Source organism: Hypanus sabinus, chromosome 11, assembly GCF_030144855.1.
Source record: "Hypanus sabinus isolate sHypSab1 chromosome 11, sHypSab1.hap1, whole genome shotgun sequence".
Taxonomy (NCBI): Eukaryota; Metazoa; Chordata; class Chondrichthyes; order Myliobatiformes; family Dasyatidae; genus Hypanus; species Hypanus sabinus.
Window position 1 is genome coordinate 59579035 of NC_082716.1, and position 25391 is coordinate 59604425.

Consider the following 25391-nt stretch of genomic DNA (forward strand, 5'->3'; position numbering starts at 1 on the left):
GGGTAAATGAGGTGGAAGGAGTTGGGGTGTGTGGGTGGAGCGAGGTTTAGGTGTGCTGGAGGGGAGTGGGGAAGGTTTGGGAGGCAGGGTGTTGGGGAGAGAGAGTGGAAGTTGGGGGAGGTGGGGAGAGGAGGGGTGCAGGGAAGGTAGGGAGGGGGAGGTGGGAGGTTTATGAGGGGAAGCGGAAGGCCGATCGGAGGAGGGGAGGGGATCCAACAACGCAGCCAGTTTTGTGCACCGGCAGCTGATGATCGGGGGCCTGGTGGGTGGGACCGGTCGGCAGAGAGGTGGAGGGCACACTAACGCCTGCAACTCTGATCAGGGGTAAGCAGACCCTTGAAATCTGTCTGCACCTTAGCTGTCAAAATCAAGTGAGCAATGAAACCACAGGGAGTTAAAGCCCTTCAGTTACCACAACTTATAAATGATCAGGTAACAACAAATATTACCTTTCTTCAAATGCAGCAGAAAGTAAATAGATATTTGTATCTTAACAAATAGTCCCTGATTTAATCACACACTCTTATTGGTGCATATAATAGAAAGTTAAATGATTAACTAACGTGTCTGACAGTCACACACTGCACAACTACAATAGTATTACTGCGAAATCAAAAGAGAGTCAGGCCTACGGAGAGAGAGCGAGAGAGAGAACTGAGCCTAACAGACTGATTCTTAACTATTATTTGCCCATTATTGGATAGAATTGAATCTCACAAGCCTTTGGAAGAGAATAATAAAAGATCTGTAGGCATTACAAGGCCCTGTCCTCCCATTGTGCAAGTCTAAATTCCCAGGGGCTCCATTGCAAGCACTGGCTCAGCTTGTCCGATCATTTATCCATAATTAGAAAATTAATATTTTAGATGGGAGCTATGATGAACCCATTATGGTGATGGGCCCTGATATCAATTATAACTTCAATTTCGATTTCACTTAACTGCAAGTAATGGGTCCTGGTGGCAGCGTAGTGATGGGATAGGGCCGCGGAGCGTGACGAATACAGATCACTGCACATTAGGATGAGCAATTATTTGAACATGTATAAAAACTATTTACAAGCAATGTAATTGACCGGGGTCAGAGGGAGATGCTGAAAAAATGGACAGGTTGACAAATTTTTGTTCCATACCAACAGAAAAGATTTATTAATTTCTTTGGCTGTAATTGAATTTTTGAAGGGTTCTTGTTAAACTCTCATTGCATTGCTCATCTCCCGCGCTGACCTTACATAGATCTAGTGCCATACTTTCTTGTTGCCTTCATAGCCCTTGGCAGAGAGATTGCTGATGGAATTTATAAAAAAACAAGCAGACGGTTTAGAAATTGATTCCATGCACTGGAGGGGCGGGTGCTGGGAGGGGAAAGTGGAAGAAACAACTGCAGTAACATACTGCCGACTATCTTTATATCAAAAGAATAATTACCTGGTCTAAAAGATCTCTGCATTTTTAAGTAAGTATGAAACAATTTGTGAAATATATCGGGTATCTTATTTTTCCCAATTTTCCATGGCCTTGGGAGGTTTCTGCCTTTTTACTCTGACAGTCGCCCATGCATTCTCAGTTTCTCGTTTGAAGCAATACGATGTCAGTTTAATTGTTCACTGTCAGGGGTAGACCAGCAGATAACAAGCTTAGCAAATGGTGTCTGCTGTAGCTACACATTGATTAATATTTTACATGTTATTATGCTGTGTCCATTACGACAGCAAATTAAACTATAAATCACACCCTCTGCTTGTGTCACTGAATCATAAATTGTCTTCCCTTCGTGCTCGAGTGCAGCAGCTCCCAGGGCAGTCCTTCATAAGGCAACAATGCTCAGAAAGTGCCTGTATTCTTTACACTGAATTATGGACTAGTCAGAAGCATAGTATACATCAGGCATTATGAAAAATGGGGAGTTTATTCTGCCATAAAAAAGACAACCCTACACCCAAGGTAAAAGTTTGCAATCTTTTTTTAAAGAAACCCATAGTGTAGTTCTAGTTACCAATAGGATAAGAAAAATTGTCTACGATGGCCATTGGATTTAGTAACTCACACGGAAATTCATAAAGATACTTAAGCTTTAAAGAAAGTATTCAGAATATCACAAAAATTCTGGGGCAAAAATATATCATTAGCAATATGGCTATTTTGTCTCAGCCTTAATCAACGGTTAATTACGTAGAGGCATAGATTTAAGGAGAGACATTTACTAACTACAAATATTAAGATAATAATCATGGAAGTCCAAAAGGAAATACCACACCATGTCTTAAAATTCCATTACGATTTCTACACTTCAATTATTTTAATTTTAATATTAAACAAAATCACCTTCAACACTCTCATTTCAGACCCTCTCAGTACTATTTTTTTCAGAAATAAATTATTCTCCTTAAAGTTCCAGCCAATATTTAACCATCAGCCAATTCAAAAAGTAGGTACATTTTTTTAATTCATTTATACAGTGTTTCAGGGATCTTCATTGGTTCTTGATTAATTCTAAAGTGATTTGATGCATCTTGAGAATGGCACACTATAAGTGTATATTCTTTCTTTGAGCTCTTGGTTTATTGTTTTCTATCCCAAGGAGCTAAGTAGCATTGGTCTGTAGCAGTTCTCAGGCCTGAGAAGTTCGTATTGTTGATTGTTAATGATTGCCAATTATAGAGTAACACTGAATAGAAACAGGCCCTTTGGCCCAAGTGGTTCGTGTTGCCAAGGTGTCCCGTTCAAGGTAATCCCAATTGCCAGCACTTGGCCCAAAACCTTCTAAACCTTTCCAATCCATGTACCTGTCCAACTGTCTTTTAAGAACTGTTATTGCAACCTCCCTCAACCACTTCCTCTGGCAGCTTATTCCACAATTCTTTGTGTAAAAATATTGTCCCTTCATTTCTTATTAAATATGTCCCTTCCCACATTAAACTTATGCATTGTAGTTCTTGATTCCCTAACCCTGGGAATAAAAGAATTGAGACGCAAGAAGCAATACAGACGCTGGAAATCTAGAGCAATACACACAGTGTGCTGGAGGAGCTCAGCAGGTCAGGCAGCATCCATGGATGGGAATAAGCAGACGATGTTTCAGGCTGAGACCCTTCATCAGGACTTGAGTGCACGCGCCCTACCTAGTGACCTCGTGATTTTATACACTTTGACCACAGATGTATAACCGAATAGGAATTCTGGTCTGAGTCCTCCCCTTTGCAACTGGCATGCGGAAAATTCCAAGGTTCTCTTTGCAGCTTTAAATTACTGGGGGAGAAAAATCTTTAGAGCGCATTGATAATGAAAATTACTGACGGACTTCATCAATGGCTCAGCTAGTGTTGTACAAAGCCATGTAGATCAGATGATTCTGAAATTGAATTAGCAACCTAGATCAAATTTCTGATTATCTACATGGATGGTGGTAAGTACCCCTCAATTATTTTCAGCAATGCAAGTTATAAAGAAGAAGAATATTACCCAAATCATGTCTTTATCAATGGACTCCACTTGACAGTCACTTATGTGAATGCCAGGTGAGGACAGAATTGGGGATGACTATAGTGCCCCTTGTTAAATGTATTTGTCATAGTTTACACATGAATGGCCTTTTGGCAAACTACTAGAAAGCCTCCCAAGCTCAGGTGACTGGGAATCAAAAGAGTTACCACCTTAGGGAGAAAATGAAAAGTGGCTAAGATAAAAAAAAGTACGTTTAAAAAATTGCTAATAATGTAAGGTAACAAAAATCTGTCAAAACCAAAAATAAGAAAGTAAACTTAAAGTGTTATAATTGCTGTGAAACATGTAAAAAGGAAAGAAAGTTTTTAATTGTTTATGTGGGAATCTTAATATTCCACATTATTGGTAACCCAAGATGATTTGGAAAATGTTAATGAATTTACTCTAATAGGAAGAATACTTTAAATAAAAGCAATTTGAACTTAGCCTTTTATTTTTCCAGTGCGAGGCAACTTATTTATTCACATGCTTTTGGAAGTGATAATTGATAATAGATCTTAAGTTTCATATGTTAACCAAAATTATTTGCTGTTTTTATTAATTTATTTGTTTAAAGTGATCAAGACAGCAGGAAATCAAACTGCAGCCAACTGTATTGTATCAAGTGGGAGGTCAAATGGTTGCTCTGTGTGGCCTAAAATCCAGGCTTTGTTAAGATGATGGCATTAAATGGGAATTATATTTGAGGTCAAGTGACCGCAATAACAGGGGACAGAAAAAGCCCCTGAAATCATTCACTTGGTGATGAAAATGACATGAAGCTGACACAGTCCCCCATTTTCAGAAGAGGTGAGATGGGAGTAAAATCCATTGCTGCTGAAAATTTCACCTACTGATAGCTAGCCTGACCCCTGACGAAGCTTATCATGCCTGCGCCTTCATTGCGAGCTGCAATTCCAATGATAGAACAGAATATTCTAGTACCTATATTCTCCAGCTGATGCTATTAAAATTATATCTTGACATCGTTTTGTAAAAAGTTCTGCCAAGATTACATCTTCATACTCTGTAGTACAGTTATTATCTGGTCTATATTTTGTTTATTTTTAAGTATTATGTTTTAAGCTATTTTTTATGTATAATACCTTTTGTATAATAAGAAGGGGCTTTCTGGAACTAGGATATTGTCAATCTTATATTTTGCTTTCAGAAATCCATCGATAAATACTATCAACACAGTTATGGAGTGCAACAGTTCCATTATTATGAGTTAGATAGGACTTCAGAAGAGAATCTATGTATACCAGGCAGAAAATACGGTGCATTCTTGTTAATTGGGACACACTGGGATCAGTACATTGTGGCCATTTAAACAGCTGCCCAATTAGCTGAAGTTTCATAAAAATAGTTAAAAAGGTATAAAAAACAAGTTAAACTGAGTAACAAATTGTGTATTTAAATGAACTGCAGAACAAATTAGAACACTACCAATACTATAAAACTGTGTATTAGTTCGGAATAGTTATTGACAGAGGAATTCATCCAGTGTACATTGCCATGTTCTTTTGATTGAACAGAGTCAGTGCAGGCACCTAGTGCAGATAATGGACTGCTTTCGTACAATGCTTTCAACATTTGCATCCTCCAAATCTTCATTTTCATTGCAACATTCAAAGTGATTGTCAATAACTTCAAATTCTTTGTAATTCCTAACTTGTTTTACTTCCTTTTCATTTTAATTCATGGCTGTATCTGATATTTCCAAGGCTACATAACTCACTGTGTATTGTGTGCAAAGCAAAGCAGGGAGTTAAGCACCTTCTCAAAAATCACCCAAGCCAGAAGCTTTCTTTGGAGCTTTTAATACTGTGGACTAGAGTGAACTTGTGGCCCAACAATAGCGTAATAATGATGAATGATAAACATAATACTTCCTTCAAATTACATCTACTAAATGTTTTTCAATATTAAGAAAACGTAAGACACATATATTACCAATAAACTCTTCTTGGGCATCCAGCTGGGTACAGGCATTGATTTTAACCAACATTTCAATGACAAACTCTGCCATCTTCATTAGGGATGATATCTGGGCATGTCTAGGTAGGTGGTATATATACCCCTATTGTCTGTCCCTCCTGATTGGTTAGGCCTTATCCAATCAAGCTTCCACTATCCCACCTTGTTTACAATTAAATTCCAGTTCTTACTTAGAGCAAGACCTTAGTCTTTATTAAAATTAATCTAATCTAGTTTTAGTTCAATGGCTTCCTTCGCCAGGTGGTCCCAAAACCCATTGATGTGGCCCATTGGTTAGACATGCCTAAGCAAAATCCCAGATGAAGATGGCAGAGTTTGTCTTTGAAACATCATTTAAAGTTGATTACTGTACCCGGCTGGAAGCCTGAGAAGAGTTTATTCTTCACATACACCGGGAAAGAAGTACGGTAGATCCTTTTTCACAGATATTGCTGTATAAAGGTCAAGCAAATAAAGAGTGGATGGAGATGGCTGTCTTTCTATCGTGTTTGCTCCAAGTCGAAATCCTAATTAACCCATGCAAGAAATGATGTAAATAAAAACTCACAACCAGGAAGTGATGTTTGTACAAAATAAACTGCAAATGAACGAATAGTGTTTCCAGGGGCAGAACTCCAATTAGGAATGCTTGAAGCTGCAGTCAACAAATCAGATCTGAATTGTCTTTCTGCTTATTCTTCACCAACTATCAGTGACAAAGATCATTGCTTTTTGAACACAAACACACGAAACTGATGCTGTTGCAAAACTATTCACTCTAAGCATGGTGTAGAGCCTAACAGCCAGACAAATACATGTGACTGAAAATAGCAACAGTCTCCTGTCCCAATTAAACCACATGGTGTCCCAAATAAACCAAGGGAATCCCGGCTATTTTCTTGATTAGTTTTTGTTCTTTTATGAGTTGCCCCAGATAATCAGCTGTCCCAATAAACCAATGGTCCAATTAACCAGAATCCACTGTAATCCATTTCTCATAGAAGCCAGTTTGAATTCTTTGTGAGTCTGGGAAAATTAATTTTGCAGTCCTAACTCTTAGAAAGAGTTAGGCGAAAGGTTGGCAAAAACATTTACTATATAGAAATATAATTGTCATTCCTTACAATTTCCCCCGAGTGTATTAAATCCCTCACTCTAGTCTAATTGGAGGTGAACTACTGCACCAAGTTCTCTTTCAAGTTTCTATCCTCTTTTAGATTCCTTCAAAAATACCACCCGGAATGTTTCAACAGCAGGTGATTCGCTTACAGATTTTAGCCTGTGGTATTCTGTTACTGGTCAGTGGAAGATTATTATGCAGGTTGTAGCAGGTATTCATACTGCACATAAACAATCACCTACATTAACAGTGAAATTGCCCAAAGCACTTACCAAGAACATTATATAAAGAAACAATTAAATCAGATTGTGCTCAATGATGTAGATTTAAAGAATGTCTTAAAGAAAGGAGGGGTGAAAAGCAGCACAGGGAGTGAATTTGGAAGATGATGGGAGGAGTGCTGAAGTCACTGAGCACAGATTTATGAGACATGGTACATGAAAGGGCAGAAATGAAAGGAGGCATAACAACATAAGAGAGGACTCTAAGAATATTAGGTTAAAATGAGGAGGAGTAGAAAAACATTGAGATCGAAGTCTGGGGCTATGGCCCAGCAAAATACACTTGTGAATAAACACAAGGAAAGTTTGATAAATAGTCTTGGTTTCATTTGAAGATTAGGATGCATATACGCTATTGTGAAATGAAGAGGAGGCTTTTGGACAGAGTCTGGAGTTAAAGTGAGATGTCATTTATTAGTTAAAAGATTGACATGTTAGGTGGAGTCAGCTAGAAGCATTAGTAAGCTCATGATCAGCTTGGGAGCCCGAAGATGGCTCTGAAGGTGATTAAGTCAGAATGTATTTGAAAAGTAAATTATCTAGAAGAAGCAATTTTAGAAGTATTTCCATGGGAATGAAGCATTCGGAATGCAGGAGTGATCATTGGGCAGATAAATGATAATTGCATCTCACCATAAGAACAAAAGGTAAGGTTATATCACATACCAACTTGTTCAATGTCATGTCATTGAACTTTGAACTCCACTATGGTTTGAAAAAAATCTATGGTTTGCAATGTACTCCATCTTTATCTCTCCCCCCCCACCCTGTATTTCCCTTGTCCATTCATCCCTCCCCACTAATCTCCCTCCTGGCACACACTCATCCCTGCAAGTGATCAAAGTGCTACAACTACCCACTCATCTTCTTTCTCACCTCTGTTCAGGGCCCCAAATAATCCTTCCAGGTGAAGCAACACTTCACCTGCTAATCTGCTGTGGTTGTGTAAAGTGCTCCTGATGCGGCCTCCTCTACAATGGAGAGACCTGTTGTAAATTGGAGGTCCTCTTAGTCGAGCACCAGAAGCGGAACTTCCTGGTGGCCCCCCATTTAAACCCTATTCCTGTTCCAACATGTCAGTCCATGGCCTCCTCTTGAGCCACAATGAGGCCATTCACAGGTTGGAGGAACAACACCTTATATTCTGTCTGGGTAGCCTCCAATCTGATGGCATGAACTTTGATTTCTACGTGCAATAAAAAAGAATTTGTTCCCTTGTTCACTTCTTCTGTTCCCCACTCTGGCATCTTACTTCTTCTCACCTGTTATTCTCCTCCTCCTAGTGCCCCTCCTTCTTCCCTTTCTCCTATAGACTATTCTCCTTTCCTATCAGATTACTTATCCTCTCCCCACCTTTTTATTCTGGCATTTTCTCCCTTCCTTTCCAGTCCTGAAGGGTCTTGGCTCAAAACATCAACCGTTTACTCATCTCTATAGATGCTGCCTGACCTGCTGAGTTCCTCCAGCATTCTGCATGTGTTGCTTTGGATTTCCAGCATCTGCAGAATTTCTTGTGTAAACATTGAGAATATTCAATAGCATGACAATAGCAGTGGAAAGAAAAAGAGAATGTTTCCAAATGAAGGGTTTTAATGAATCTTTGAAAGAGAAAAATATTTTTATCAATTGAGTCTAATTCCTTCAGAATCATACTTAATAACTTCTCATCAGCTCCCTTTGCAGCTGAATCCTGGACTTCCTGATGAATGGACTGCAATCAGTAAGGATAGGCAGCAACACCCTTCCATGAGTATCCTCAGCACTGATGCCACACAAGCCCACCTCCTCTGTCCTACTCTATACACTCACAACTGCACGTCAGGTTCTGCTCTAGCTCCACCTAGAAGTTTGCAAATGATACAATCATAGTGGGCTGTATCCCAGATAACGGTGAGCCTGAGCACAGGAGAGAGAGAGAGAGAGCGAGCCAGGACCTAATGACATGATGTCATGACAACAAGCTTTCCCCCAATGTCAGCAAAACAAGGAGCTAATCACTGACTTCAGGAAGGGGACAGTGCACATGCTCCTTTTTACATCAATGGTGCTAAGGCCAAGAGGGTTGAGAGCTTCAACTTCCTAGGCGTGGACATCACCAACAGCTGGTCTGGTCCACCAAGCTGATGTTACAGCCAATCAGCGCCTCTGCTTCCTTAGGAGGCTAAATAAATTAGGCATGTTCCCTGATCCTTACCAATTTTTGTCAATGCATCATTGAAAGCATCATACCTGGTTGCATCATGGTTTATTATGGCAACTGCTTTATCCATGACCAGAAACAACTACAGAGAGTTGTGAACACATCACCTCACATCATGGAGATCAACCTACCCTCCATAGGTTCTGTCTAAACTTCTTGTTGCCTTGGTAAAGCAAACAGCAAAATCAAAGACCCCACCAGCTTCTATGTTGTCTCTCCTCCCCCCTCCCTTTATTGGGTACACATACCACCGAGTTCAAAGACAGCTTCTATGCCACTGTTATCAAACTACAGTTCCCTACAGTGATAAGAAAGATTCTTGATCTCACAATCTAGAACATCGAACAGTACAGCAAACTACGGGCTCGTCAACCCATGATGTTATGCCAACCTTTTAACTTACTTTTTGATCAATCTAACCCTTCCCACCAACATTAAGATTAAATATTATCTTTATTTGTCACATGTAAATCAAAACATACAGTGAAATGTGTCGTTTGGTATCATCATGCTTCTGGTGCCATTATAGCATGTTCACTGCTCATGAACTTTGACCACGTGTCTTTAGGATGTGGGAGGCAACCAGAGCTCCCAGAAAAAACCTACACCGTCTTGGGGAGAACATATCAATGTACAAATTCCTTACAGTTGGGAATTGAACCCCAGTTGGTTATCACTGGTGCTGTAATGATGCTACTGTGCCACACACAACCCTTCATTTTCCTTTCCTCTTTGTGCATATCTCAGAGTCTCTTAAATTTCCCTCTGTATCAGCCTCTGCCACGCCAGACATTGCATTCCAGGCATTTACTTTACAAGCCTATCTCTGACATCTCCCCCTCAACTTTACTCCTCTTCCCTTAAAAGGAAAACCTCTGGTATTAGCCATTGCCATTCTGGGAAAAATAAACTGCTGGCAGTTCACTCTATCTATGCCTATTTGATCTACCTCTTATAATAGATAATCTACCTTGCACCTGATTGTCTACCAGCATTGCGCTCTCTCGGTAAATATAACACATAATTCAGCACTGTTATTATTTTACCTTGCATTACCTCAATGTACTTTTGTAATGAATTAAGCAATAATAACAATATGCAAGATAAGACAATAATAAACTGATTTATCAATTTCAGTTCACCACTTTTTAAATTTCATTTGAATGCCCTGGTACTTATTTTGTTGGGGCATGATCTTAAAATATTAGTTAAGAATTAAGGACTTTTTGTTTTATTCTCTGAAAAAGAAGTTGCCAACATGACTGTCAGGGTACATACTTAATGGCACCTTTGTTGATTGGAACCAGAGATCCCTGTAATTGAAGCCAGAATAAAATTATCAGGAGAAATGAAATACATGTCACAGAATTTGCTGGAAACCTGTGACATCTTTGTTTGATGTCAGCAAGAGAACAGTTTACCTTTGTTAATAAAATTTGGCTCATTAATGGTCAACCTGCATTTTGTATAAATAAATAATGTATTTGCTGTACTGTGGTCTTGACTTGCATATTTTCAGAATCCGTTCTTACTTTGTTCCATGAGAAAACAATCCATCATCACAAAATAAATTGTGTCTACATTGGTTCAAAATGATTAACAAAATGATCCACATTGGAAGATAAAACAGAAATGATGAGTATTTTTTAAATGATACGCTATTAGAAAATTTTGTTCAAAGGGCTCCGGCAGCCCTTGTACAAAAGTCTTTGAAAGCTAATATGAACAAGCAACAAGAATGTAGGGAAATCCATGGTGTTTTGTCCTTAGAATACAAGTGCTAAGATGTCTTATGCAGAATCAGGTTTAATATCACCGACACTTATCATGAAATTTGCTCACTTAGTAGCAGCTGCACATTGCAATACCTAATGAATATAGTAAATAAATACATTACAGTAAATACATATATATTAAATAGTTAAATTTAAAAACAGTTAAATTAGAACAAAAACAGAAATAATTTAAAATGTGAGGTAGTGTTCATGGTTCAATGTCCATTAGGAAATCAGATGACCGAGAGAAAGAAGCTGTTCCTGAATCACTTAGTGTGTGCCTATAGGCTTCTGTACCACCTTCCTGATAGTAACAATGGGAAGAGGGTATGTCCTGGGTGATGGGGGTCCTTAATAATGGATGCCACCTTTCTGAGGCACTGTTCCTTGAAAATGAATTGGGTACTATGGAGGCCGGTACCCATGATGGAGCTGACTGATTTTCCAACTTTCTGTAGCTTCTTTCGATCCTGTGCAGTGAGGAGAGATTAGGCATGCCAGGCCTCCATTCTGCAGAGTTTAGAAGAACGAGCGACTTCACTGAGACATCCAAAATACTTGGAGGTCTCAACAAAGAAGGTGCAGGGAGGATGTTATCCATTTTGAAGGAGTACACACTAAGAAACAGTCTCACAAGAAGGGGTAGACCGTTTATAGTTTAACTGGAGAAATAGGCTGCCAATCCCTGGTGGCCTATGGTGTTATTGATTACATTCAAACTGGGATAGTTACTGGAATCCCGCCACTGCCTGGAAGGAGTTTGTACGTTCTCCCTGTGACTGCGCGGGTTTCCTCTGGGTGCTCCGGTTTCCTCCCACGTTCCAAAGAGGTACGGGTTGGTAGGTTAATTGATCGGTGTAAGTTGTCCCGTGATTAAGCTAGGATTAAACTGGGTGATTGCTGGGCAGCACAGATTGAAGGACAGGAAGGGCCTACACTGCTGTATGTCAATAAAATAAAATATCTGGGGAATTTGTGGAAATGGGGGGAGAGTGTAGAGTAGAAAAATGATACTTCATAGAATGGCAGAGCAGACCTGAGGGCTAAATGGCCTTCTTCTCCTCCTACTACTTATTTTCATAAGTAGAGCTGTTCTAACTCTTATTTTTCCTTCACAACAGTAATGCCCAATGCCTAATTTTATTACAATAAAACTGTCTATTATTTCCAATTTTGCACATCATTCTTAGAATAAATTCCTAACTCTGATGACAGTAGTTAAAGTGTAGTCAAATTAAGCTATTGTTGAAGTTCTTTTACTTTGAAACGCAATGTTTTTGAATGCAAAGCCAACAATTTTCTTTTCCTGCTTGATGGCATTATGTGTTTTGGCTGCCATCTAAATCTATTATCTGTAGTCCAAGGTCCTCTGCAGTTTATTCCGAAATAAATTACAAGAACAAAGAGCTCCATAATCTTGTAATCGTATTTGGAAAAGCACTTGCTACAGAGGCAATTGTTCCAATACAGTATATCTTACAGCTTCCTGTGGATATCAGTCACAATATATATATTAGTTAAAACCGAAATCGTCCGAAAATGCTCTAATTCTAAGACAATACCTTGGAACTAAATTTAATTACCTTATAAATTGTTGTTTGTGGAACGTGTACATGTTATTCCATCATGCAAATTTCATTCAGTATGCTAATTTTCAGGCCTGAAATTAATGACAGTTCTTGGAAAAAAAACCTTGAAATCTGTCATTCCTTTAACCTAAGCCTAGTAGTTTATAAATTTGAGATCGTTGAACTTATTTAGTTGATAGCACTGGTGCAAAATAAACTGCCTGGAAAAGAAATTGTTTGGAAAGTTATGAAACAATTTGTTACTGCAGGTGTTTTAAAGTGGAAAGAATTTTATTCTGTATTTTATCCTGTGCTTTTATTGGGAAGGCTTAATGTTAACATTAGTGATGCATCCTTCTTCAACACTAACAATCATCATCTTGATTAACACAAAATTCATGTTCAATGACATTTTTTGTTCAAGTTGCATTACTGCAACAAGTGTAACTTTAAAAGACACTCATTTTCATTTCGATACTAATTGTGCATTTATTGAACATAATTGTTCTCTAATGCTAATTTCACAAAGCAATCAGCACTAAGTAATAACCCCAGTCTTTTTGTGTCTCTCATCAGAACAGAAACCATATCTGAGTCTAACACAGAGAATCAGTGTCTTTAATAATTGGAGTTTCACAGGAACTACATTCGGACTGTCAAAGCACCTGTCAAACCGCAGATGAGATTAAATGTCTGACCTCCTCATCCCTAACATTGCCTCACAAGAGACAGTTCTGTCACAAGCTCTGCCATTTTGCTTTCCAAGGTGTTGTAAAGGGCGACCTCTGATACATTTCAGTGTTGTTTATTGATTTCTGACCCAATGGTTAATAGTTTTCCCAGTCCCTCTGAATGGCTTTTGTAAGCAATAGGGTTTGTACATCTCTCGAATCAATACCTTTTATATTTACAATAAAATTGAAACTGCCTCTTCTGGGGGTGCAGCATCTTATTTGTCATCCTTCTGCAAGAGAAAACTATGTCATTACCTGAATTAAAACATTTATTTCTGATTAAGAGAATGTCCTATCTCATTAATTTCTCCCTTTCCAATATAAGGAGAATAGAATCTTATTGATTTCTGCAGTTTTACACATCTACTGTGCTGAGAAGATAATTGAGAAGTTACCCAGAGTAAATGAACTTTCAAGGCTCCCTGCTTGGCTGATAAGTTCTAAATTTGAAGTGTTTTTATGAAGCAAAGGTTTTAATTTTGTGACAGGCTGCAGCAGTGATACTGATACAGCTGAGTAAATTGGATTAAGACTAGAATCTCCTGAGCAATGCCCCGGCAAAGACAGAGGAGCCTGATCCCTCCAGACAGTTTCCTACAGATTAACACTCAGACAGCTTCCAGATTACCCATCCTTAGAACTCAAAGTAACTTCGGGAAGTTTAGATTAGTGTAACCACAGTTAGCAAAGGGGACTTTTAACTTCACGGTCCCCCTTTTCTCATCTTTTGTTTTCGACTAATGTAGGAATTCCAATCACTACAATGAACTACACCTTCAAATTCACTCCAACACCCGGTTATACTTTATGAGGAAAAAAAATTAAACTGCATTCAAAAACGTATAGCTGAAAGCTCTTCACAGTCGAGCTGACTTTTATTTATTTACGGCTGCAGATCCACAGATGTAATGGATTTCAGAAAATTCAAGACTGAATGCGTTTAATTGAAGTTAAATCTATTAGTTCTTGTTTGCAGCTGGGAAGTTCTGAGTTTAGGTTTATCTTCCAATATATATGATATTGTTAATGTAAAGTCCAAGTGAACAAATGCAATTCAAATTAATAAACACAATAATATTTAAAAGTAAGAAAAGGTTGTTTTTCACAAAGCTGGCTTTACCCTACCTATTTTGTGGATCCCACTTTATTATACTTCCATCTCTCTCTAAAAATAATTCTAGGTACCTCTTAAAATAATAGATTAAATCAGTAATAGATTATTATTATGATTTTAAACTGTGAATCTTTTAATTCCCTCAGACTTCACTGCCTCGTACAATCTGTATGCTTTCAAAGTTCAAATTTAATGGCAGTGAAGAACTAATTTCTGACTTAATTCATATATCCTTCTATATTTTCTGACCTTACTCCATAATCTTTGGTCATTCACTTACTTTCCTTGTTAAAACCCAAAGCATATGTAACCTACACATACTGGTGTCATTTTCTAATAAAAATTTGATTACAGATTTTAGAATATGACCATCAGTAGAAGTGAATCATTTTGATACACCCATTGAGCCTGTTTTCCTAATCGTGGCCGATTTTCTACCTCAGCACCATTCCTCTTTACTATTCCTATCCTGATCTTCTCTTAATCTTAGTCCTAAATGGTTTATCCCTTAGTTGAAAACTGTTTCCCCTGGTTCTAAACTCCTCAACTTGGAGAAACATACTCCCTGCACCCCACCTGTCAAACCCTGTATGAATTTTTAATTCTCATATTTTCCCGCAACTTAGAAGGAGAGTATTTGGCTCATCAAATGTATGCTTGTACTCAGCGCAAAACCATTAATCCCATTTGCCTAGTTATTTAGATACAACATATTCTCTGTTCTGCCACATCAATTCTCCCACCACTAACTTATGTTAGAAGTAGTTGGACAGAGGGCAATTTACCTACCAACCAGCATTCCTTTGGAATATTTGCCACAATCACAAGGACAATCTGCACACTCAGGTATGGAGATCATGATCAAATGTATGTTTCTGGAGCCATAGCCAGCAGCACTACCTGCTGTATCCATCTCTCTGGCAAGCACACCGTTGCTTAGATAGGGAGCCCAAAACTGTACTCAGTAGAATATAAAATATCATAGATAGGGAAAAAGGTACTGAGGTGAATTTGATAATCCCTTTTGAAGGATCTCATCAGATTACAATGGGAGCAATGGTTGACTTAGGTTAGCAGTGTGAAATGGGCAATATTAAATCAGCCACCATTCTTTCACAAGTCCCAAATTTCATTTCCATTGACTTTACCGAATTTATCTCTTACTTTCAGCATTCATTAATTTTGCAGGGGTATCATTCACAATTGGAAACACAGCTCTGGCACTTTGCTGATGTGGCACTTTATGAATGAAAACAAAGGTCAGTAGGTTTAAAGATAGTAATAACTATCAAAAAGTCATTTAGTAATTGACAATAATCTCAAATTTTAATCAAGTTCCAGCTTCTGATCATTACTGAATGATCCCAGTTGGAAAAGTTGTCTTTAATGACATGGGTCATTTTAAATTAAGACTTACTTGTAATTCCTATCTAGCACATACAGCCCAGCAACTCCAACATTTCTGATTTACACACAAGAATGACCATTAAACAACCTACAGAGGGAAGTTTGCATTTAATGAAAATAATAGTCAATACTTTGGAGAGGGTAGAAGATAGTTTAAAAAGTTATTAAACTGTTTAATATTATATCATAATCAATAAAAAATGGTTGATAGAAATTAGATTGCAGATGGCTTTCTATAACATTTATATTCATATTTCCAGTTAATTTGAGAGTAGAAACAGCATAAATTGGAAATCATCTTATAATAATATTAATTAATGAAACCAACAAGGAGATATAAATTCATCCTCAATTCCATTTCAAGATGATTAATACAATGACTTATGCTTCATGCTACTGCTGCGGATAAATGTATTCTCTTTGGAAGTTAAAGACATAGAGCCTGAATATTCAGGTTCCACGTAATCTGGGACTGGAATGTGCATCAATTGTGGTTCTTCATTCCAGTGGTCAAACAAGCTGGAGAAATGTGTGGAGCAATCTCAAACAAAGAGCATTTCAAAATTTGGCTGTTACATTACTAGCAGGCATTTTCAGATTGAATCTAATGAATAGGAAAGAGAAGACCTGGGAAAGCAAGGGAGCAGATTGATATGTCTACAATTTTCCGAACATTGATGTAGAGTAATTATGCAACTCCTTACCCCATGTTCAAGTTAAGCATTATGCACAAAACACACCTTTCTGCTTGCATGCTCTATTGAGTTTGGGCCATTTTTAGTGATATTAAAATAGATCAAAGATATCCATTTGCAAATGTAAAAGATCAATAGCATGATATTGGGTTAGATACATTAGAGAATGTTACATGCTCACTCTGTTTTGAATTGTACAATGCTATGTTGGTGAAGAGATTCACAGCTTATTAACGGATGTTTCAGAGCAGCAGATCAAGTTGTTAATTAGCAGGGAATGCTGATTCAACACTAATGCTGCCTGTTTGGTGTGTATGGCCTAAAAAATGAAACACAATTATTTATAGGGATTATCAACTCATATGGATTAATTGTTTGTTTTGTCTATAAGCAATTTTTAACATGTTTTCTATAATATCAAGATGTTTTTGATTTCAAGGCTTCTTCCCAACCGTATTGTTTCCAGACAAAGGTGCTTAGAATTGGAATACAATGTTGCTGGTTGAAATGCAGGGTGCAAGAACAAGACAAGCTAAAAAAGGAGTGAGGTCCACAAGACCTGTAACCTGTAGAGCTGGAAGGTAGGATTTTTCTTGGTGGTCCAGACATGAAAGGCTATGTCATTAGTTGTACCTGTATCATAAGTTTTCCACCTCTGTATGATTTATTGGACACCAAGCATAATGTGGCTCATATGCAAACACAAAGCAAGTATTCTGATCAAGACTCGGTATACTGAAGTAAAATATTGCCTACCTGCATCACACACAAAATGCTGGAGGAACTCAGCAGGCCAGGTAGCATCTATGGAAAAAAGTACAGCCACTGTTTCAGGCGAGACCTTTCAGCAGGACTTAGTGTGTGTTGCTTGGATTTCCAGCACCTGCAGATTTTCTCTTGTTTGCTCTCGGAAAAGCTCAGTGGCACCCAGCAAAATGGGGTTGAGACCTGTGATGGTTTAACACTGGGGTTCCCCATCTGGGGTCCACGGACCCCTCAGTTAATGGTAGGGGACCATGGCATAAAAAAGGTTGGGAACTGCTAGTAAAGTAGACTTGTCATCATGAAGAGGCAGCTTTCTCCCCAGCTATATACCAATAAGCTGAAGAGTAGGACCACCAGCACCCCCTCAGTTCCTGCCATCTAAATGCCAAACTTCCCAGTACTCCTACTCAACTCTGCCTATTGACTGTAGCTTCACTGGTGGATGTTCAGTGAAAGTAAGTACAGATGGCCTGGAAAACTTGTGCTAAGAAAGTCTGAATCTTCACAAAATAAGCATCAGCAATTTGCACTGGGAACCTGACAAGTAGCAGTACGATCATTGGCAGAATCAGAAGGGCAAAGGTGAAAGCATAAACAAGATCAGGCAGTTGTGTTCCATTGAGCCACTTCCACTCGTCCAAGGTTCAACCATAATTACCCTTGTGAGCAATGAGGAGGAAAGGTTGCTGCACTTCTGAGTCTTTGATATATAACAAGACAATTTGATCATTGACATTTATTGAAACAGATCTTCCACCACTTGAAGATCACTGGTTGCCTACCTGTGGACCACATTCTTTCCTTCAGCATGGTCTAAAACACAGTGGTCCAATGAGTCATAGTTCAGTGCTGAAAATCTCTTAGCATAAATGACTTGTTGCAGTAACAAAATGGCTTTGACGGGCATTGGGATACTGCCCTTAAGCAAACTATTGCCAAAGATATTAGTGTTATTGAAAATTTGTGAAGGTCTTTGATATTGACAAACTGTCAATATCATATAGGACCCTTTAAAAGAAATGCTGAAAAAATTTAAATGATTAAAACTTCTTTAAGTAAGCAGACTAAAAATCATACATTACTGTTCATTGAAGTCACTTCAATATTCTGGTGTCATCAGTGAGCGGCTATGCAAGTTGAAAATCCTACCTCCACTGTCTAGAGTCATACATGTAAATTCACCAAATAGTCAATTGTCCAAGTACCGACTCTTTGTAGTGCGTTATCCTAGTAAAACCTTTGAGAGAGAAGATCTTGTAAAGAATAAAAGAAAAACATTACAAACATGAGAAAATCTGCAGATGCTGGAAATCCAAAGCAAAACACACAGAATGTTGGAGTAACTCAGCAGATCAGGCAGCATCTACGGAAAAGAGTAAAGAGTCGATGGTTCAGGTCGAGACCCTTCATCAGCATGGAGAAAAGAGAGAAAAACATTGAGCTTTATTCAGAAATTCAAGAACCTAGAAATCAACCCCCCCCCCCCCAACTTTTCCTTCCTTTTGGAGTTATGTGGCTGCATACCATGACCATGAGAGAGAAAGACAAAGAAAAGTAACATTATTGTAATATTTCAATTAATTTTGTCTATGTCAGTCTGTTATATCTTTCTAACTGAGGAAAACTTAGGATGCTGGGAGCAAAGAAAGTAAATAGGGGCAGTATATGCAGAAAAAAAATAACTTTAGAGATTCATTTCCAGTAAATTATGATTACAAAAGGGCGACATCCTTTAAAAAATCAGCAAAGCTTTTGTTAATGATATTATAGTTAAATTAAAACATAGCATACTATTTGCACAATTGAAAATTATATACAGAATGAAAGGTTTTCAAAACCACCTTTTTTAATGATAGTTGACTCCATTTAAAATATTTAAATTCAGGTCATCACTTTAATGTGTGTTCTGTAACCTATTGAAATGTAAATGAATAGAAACAGCTATCTCTGTTGCCGCAGTTTTTTTTTCTCTCTCAGGGACTGCTATGTATAGTTGTCTCAGGACTTGACATATATCAGATATGTCCAAGTTATTCCATATTCTACCATTATGAGAAAAAAAGGGCAAAGGAGATGGAGGGTACAGATCCTTTTAGATATACCCTCTGACACTATCAGTATCAATTGTCTTTTGCTCGCACTAGTCATCACCTCAATTATCCGGTGTCCAGCCTACCTGATAGGTTTTTCCCAAGTATATCTTATCTGTTGATGGGCACTGAATAATGACAACCAGAGAAAGATGGGCAGAATACAAAAGAGTTGGAGCAATAACGACACAAAACAAGATGAGAAGGGCTGTAAGATGAAAGAAACCACCTTGAAAAATTGATTCATTTAAAACTGCTCTTCTATCCAGAAAGGTATGATCTTTGTTTTTTTGCCAGCAAGAAGTAGTTTATATATTAATGTGTAGGTTCAGTGATTCTCTTTTTTTCTTAATTTGAGTATTTTGTGCATAGAGATTCAATGATGCACAAAACAGACGATCCCGTACATTGTATATCTCATATGTGTTCATTATGTGCACCATCCATCATAATGGTGAAGCAGACATGGAAGCTCCTGAATTCCTCCCCTGAAACAAACATAAGGAGGTTTACATTGGTTACATTGGCGCAGGGATAGTAATATGTATTAATGTGCACCAACTGATTGCACTACAAGCTGCTTACAGACTCCGGTGCCGCCTCCTCAATACAGTGGCTTCGCAGCATAACCAGCATGTCTGCTGGCGGTCCAACAGGAAACATTATTAACAGCAGTTAAAACAGGAAGTAAGAAATCTAACTTGGGAAATAGTGAAGAATGGCATGGCATAGGATAGGAGAGGCCAGGCCGTAGTGCTTTGAACAAGGGACTACGCAAATGGATGGGAAAGAAATGAAAACATGGGGAGTTAGGTTGGCCGCCAGACCTCTGCAGTGGGAGCAGATATCAGCGGAGATCAGTACAGCACAGAACCAGTGTTGCAAGAAATTAACACGAGAGATCATGATTAGAGGACTCAGCTTAAAATTCTGTATTTTAGACCAACTGCAGCACCGGCTCTGTATACTGCCAGTTTCACTTATTTACCAACAGCCTTCATCATAAAGGACATATCTTACTTCATATTGCGCACTAAAAAATCTCATATTGAAGGCTCACAGTTTGTACAGATTGCCAGTTCTTCAACCTTGAGATCCTGCACCCAAAAAAACGCATGAATTTCATTGACATACATCCCTCTTTGGCAGGAGGAATTGAGCACCACCAAAGTCAGGAGAGACCACTATACCTGTATATTGTAATCCAAATCGAGATCACAGTGCTTGATGCTCCTAAGGCTGGGGCAGCCAGGGGTCTGAAATAGACAAAAATTATCTAATTCCCAAAAATAATCTTGTGCCTGACATCTTACTTCCATCTCAAGAGGCAATGTTCTTAAAGTTACAGGCTATAGTTAATTCTAAATATGCATCTCCTATATTTACATACGCACCCTAGTTCTTCCCCTCACCACAGGCTGACCACTGGGTCCTTCAGGTACATACGAAGTGCAAACTTGCCAGGCACTAAGGATCAACAAAGAGATAGTCATGATGAAGATTTTCACAGATTGTCAGCACAGTGGCATGGTAGGTAGTGGAGCTGCTGACTCCATTTTCTGGTGGAACCTCAGCACAAGAAAATCTGCAGAAGCTAGATATCCAAAGCAATACACACAAAATGCTGGAGGAACTCAGAAAGACAGGCAGCATCTGTGGAAAAGAGTAAACAGTCGACATTTTGGCCCGAGGCCCTTCATCCTCTTTTCAACAGATGCTGCCTGGCCTGTTGAGTTCCTCCAGGATCTTGTATGTATTTCATTTTCTGGTGATCTGAATTCAATCCCGATCTGTCTGAAGTATGCATGTGGCAAAGTTAACGCCTCAAATCCCGCCCCCCCCCAAAGTATGTGGATTGATTGGTTAGGCAAGTTGGTGGGTTATTGGACAAAGGCTGGTAAAATATGGGTGGAATGCATAATAAGTGGGTGAGCAGATTGAGATGAGTCTATTTGGATGCCTGATGATTGCCATGATGTCTACGGTTCAAGAGGTCTGATTCTGAGCTGTTTGATTCAATGGCTCTCCATCATCAGGGACCCCACCACCCAGGCTATGCTCTCTTCTTGCTGCTGCCATCAGTGAGAAGGTACAGGAGCCCCAGGACTTACACTACCAGGTTCAGGAACAGTTATTACCTCTCAACCATCAGGCTCTTGAACCAAAGGGAATAACTTCACCTGCTCCATCAATGAAATGTTCCCACTACCTATGGACTCACTTTCAAGGACTCTTCATATCATGTTCTCAATATTTGTTGATAATTTATTTATTTATTATTATTTCTTTCCTTTTGTACTTCCATGGTTTGTTGTCTTTTGTGTACTGGTTGAACGCCCAGATTGGTGAGGTCTTCCATTGATTCTATTATGGTTATTATTCTATTATGGATTTATTGAGTATGCCCAAAAGAAAATGAGTCTCAGGGCTGTATATGGTAACGTATATGTACTTTGATAATAAATTTTACTTTAAACTTTGAACTTTGACATTGCAGGGCTGCATTCACTAACTCAGATCCTGGCAGTAAATTTCTTAAAAGATTGTATAGAAGCAGGGACTGTGCACAGTGAGACACAAGTCTCTAGTAACCGAATACATTTGGGGAACAAGGACAGTATGACTATCAGATCACTGAAAGGCAACACTGCTCAAGAACTTATAAATGACCTGGATGATGAAGTGGAGGGATGGGTTAGTAAGTTTGCTGATGATACAGAGTTTGGAGGTGTTGTGAATAGTGTGGAGGGCTGTCAGAAGTTACAGTGGGACATCGATAGGATGCAAAACTGGGCTGAGAAGTGGCAGATGGAGTTCAACCCAAGTAAGTGAGAAGTGGTTCATTTTGGTAGGTCAAATATGATGGCAGAATATAGTATTAATGGTAAGACTCTTGGCAGTGTGGAGGATCATAGGGATCTTGGGGTCCAAGTCCATAGGACGCTCAAAGCTGATGCGCAGGTTGACTGTGTGGTTAAGAAGGCATACATATTGGCCTTCATCAATCGTGGAATTGAATTTAGGAGCTGAGAGGTAATGTTGCAGCTATATAGGACCCTGGTCAGACCCCACTTGGAGTACTGTGCTCAGTTCTGGTCGCCTCACCGCAGGAAGGATGCGGAAACCGTAGAAAGAGTGCAGAGGAGATTTACAAGGATATTGCCTACATTGGGGAGCATGCCTTATGAGAATAGGTTGAGTGAACTTGGCCCTTTCTCCTTGGAGCGATGGAGGTTGAGAGGTGACCTGATAGAAATGTATAAGAAGATGAGAGGCATTGGTCATGTGAATAGTCAGAGGCTTTTTCCCAGGGTTGAAATGGCTGCCACAAGAGGGCACAAGTTTAAGGTGCTTGGGAGTAGGTACAGAGGAGATGTCAGGGGTAAGTTTTTTACTCAGAGTGGTGAGTGCGTGGAATGGGCTGCTGGCAACAGTGGTGGAGGCAGATATGAAAGGGTCTTTTAAGAGACTTTTGGATAGGTACATGGAGCTTAGTAAAATAGAGGGCTATGGGTAACCCTAGGTAATTTCTAAGGTAGGGACATATTCAGCACAACTTTGTGGGCCGAAGGGCCTGTATTGTGCTGTAGGTTTTCTATGTTCTATGTTTCTATGTTCTAACTCCACTACTGAAGAGTCAGGTGCAGACGTGGTAAGCACAAAAAAAAATGTCTTGTGCACCAGGAGGCCAGTTGAAAAGCCATCCTTCCTTGACTGTGCCAAGTCAAGCAGCAAATTGACAAAGAGCTTTAAGCAGTTGTCCTTTCCATCACAGAAATCATATGGCCATACAGAGACACCATCAGGGCATTGTGACTAACATGATAACTTCTATTGTGGCACAAGGTCTTGGTGTTACAGTGGAGGCCTCGGCGACTACTTTACAAGGTGAGTGTGCTATCATGCATGCTCACACGGCCACCATCACAACTCTGGGTTGGTGCTTGAATGGGTTTGCAGGCCCTCAGAGCAAATCAGCGATTTATCCTCTAGCAGGCGACTAAGACTGGTGAAGGGCTGCACCAGCAGAATCACATTGGTCCCTTGGAGCATGAACCTCTTATATGGATAACACCTGCAATCGTTTTTTACTGTTGACTGTCAGCCAACTGGCTCAGATTGCTGTTATCCATGTTATGATGATGCCAGCTGCAGCCATCCCTTCGAGGGGCAGAACAGTCAGTGAGCCTTCAATGTGGCTGCGCTATCTTGTTTGATGACAAAAAAAGGAACCTGAAGATCGAAACCTCAAAGCAGGCACAAATCTCATGGTCTACTGACCTCACTAATCCTCTTCCCCTCTGTGCTTCAGACACCTGCACTGTCTGCTGCAGAAGCTGGAAAGACGGAACTGGTAATGGTGGCTTGACTTAAAAGGTGAGACTGATTAGGATGGGGCTCATCCCCATGGAGGTTGAGGAGTGACCTTGTGGAGGTGTATAAGAATAATGAGAATCACAGATAAGGTGAATGGTCACAGTCTTTTACTCGGATGGGGTGGCGGGGTGGTCTAAAACAAGAAGGGCACTTGCTTGAGGTGAGAGTAGAAAGAGTTAAATGGACCTGATTTGCAACCTTTTCATTTTAGAGTGCTGGGTATACAGAATGAGATGTCAGAAGAACTGATAGAGGCAGATACAATTACAATGTTTAAAGGCATTAAGACAGATACACAGTTAGGAAAAGTTTAGATGGATAAGGGCAATAAACAGGTAAATGGACGAGCTCAGACAGGCAATTTAGTAGGCATTTTATTTTTATTTAGAGATACAGTGCGGAACAGGCCCTTCCAGCTCAGAAAGCTACGCCGCTCAGCAAGCCGTCTATTTAATCCGAGCTTAATCACAGGCCAAATTACAATGACCAATTAACCTACCGACCGGCATGTCTTTGGAATATGGGAGAAAACCAGAGCACCTGGAGGAAACCCACACTCTTCATGAGAAGGATGTACAAGTTTCTTACAGATGGTGCTGGAACTGAACTCTAAACTTCAAACTCCAACATTTCTTTTTGTGCTGCATAACTCGATGACTCTATGATTACCAATGGAGTATTTGCATAATTGTTCAAAGTCACGGGAAGGATAAATAAGCTATCATCTGTGTCCTTGTCAAGGCTAAAATCCCTTGGAATGAATCACTAATTTTACTCAGTCAGTTACTTTGGGTGAATTGAATTGACTTTATTACTTACGTCCTTCATATACACGAGGAGTAAAAATATTTACGTTACGTCTCCATCTAAATGTGTAATGTGGTATTTATGGTACTTTATAATAAATAGCACGTACAACAGGACAGTCAATATAACATAGAAATACAATTGTATCAGCGTGAATTGAGCAGTCTGATGGCCTGGTGGAAGAAGCTGATGCAGAGCCTGTTGGTCCTGGCTTATATGCCACGGTATCATTTCTCGGATGGTAGCAGCAGGAACAATTTGTGGTGGGGTGACTCGGGTCCCCAATGATCCTTCAGGCCCTTTTTACACACCTGACTTTGTAAATGTCCTAAATAGGTGAAAGTTCACATCTACAAATGCGCTGGGCTGTCCACACCACTCTCTGCAGAGTCCTATGATTGAGGGAAGTTCAGTTCCCATACCAGGCAGTGATGCAGCCAGTCAGGATGCTCTCAATTGAAAGTTCTTAGGATCTGGGGACCCATACCAAACTTCTTTTACTGTCTGAGGCGCTGTTGTGCTTTTTCCACCACTCAGTCTGTATGTACAGACCACATGAGATCCTCGGTGATGTGTATGTCGAGGAACTTGAAGCTGTTCACCCTCTCAACCCCAGATTCATTGATGTCTATAGAGGATAGGCTGTCTCCATTCCTCCTGTAGTCCACAACCAGCTCCTTTGTGTTTGAGACATTGAGGAAGAAGTTGTTTTCTTGAAACCACTGTGTCAGGATGATGACTTCTTCTCTGTAGGCTGCCTTGTTATTATTTGAGATTAGGCCAATCAATGTAGTATCATCAGCAAATTTAATTAGCAGATTGGAGCTGTGGGTGGTGAAATAGTCATGGGTTTACAGGGAGTAAAGGAGAGGGCTTAGGACACAGCTCTGAGGGGCACCTGTGTTGAGGGTCAGAGGAGCAGAGGTGAGGGAGCCCACTCTTACCACCAACCAGCGATCTGACAGCAAGTCCAGAATCTAACTACACAAGGCAGGG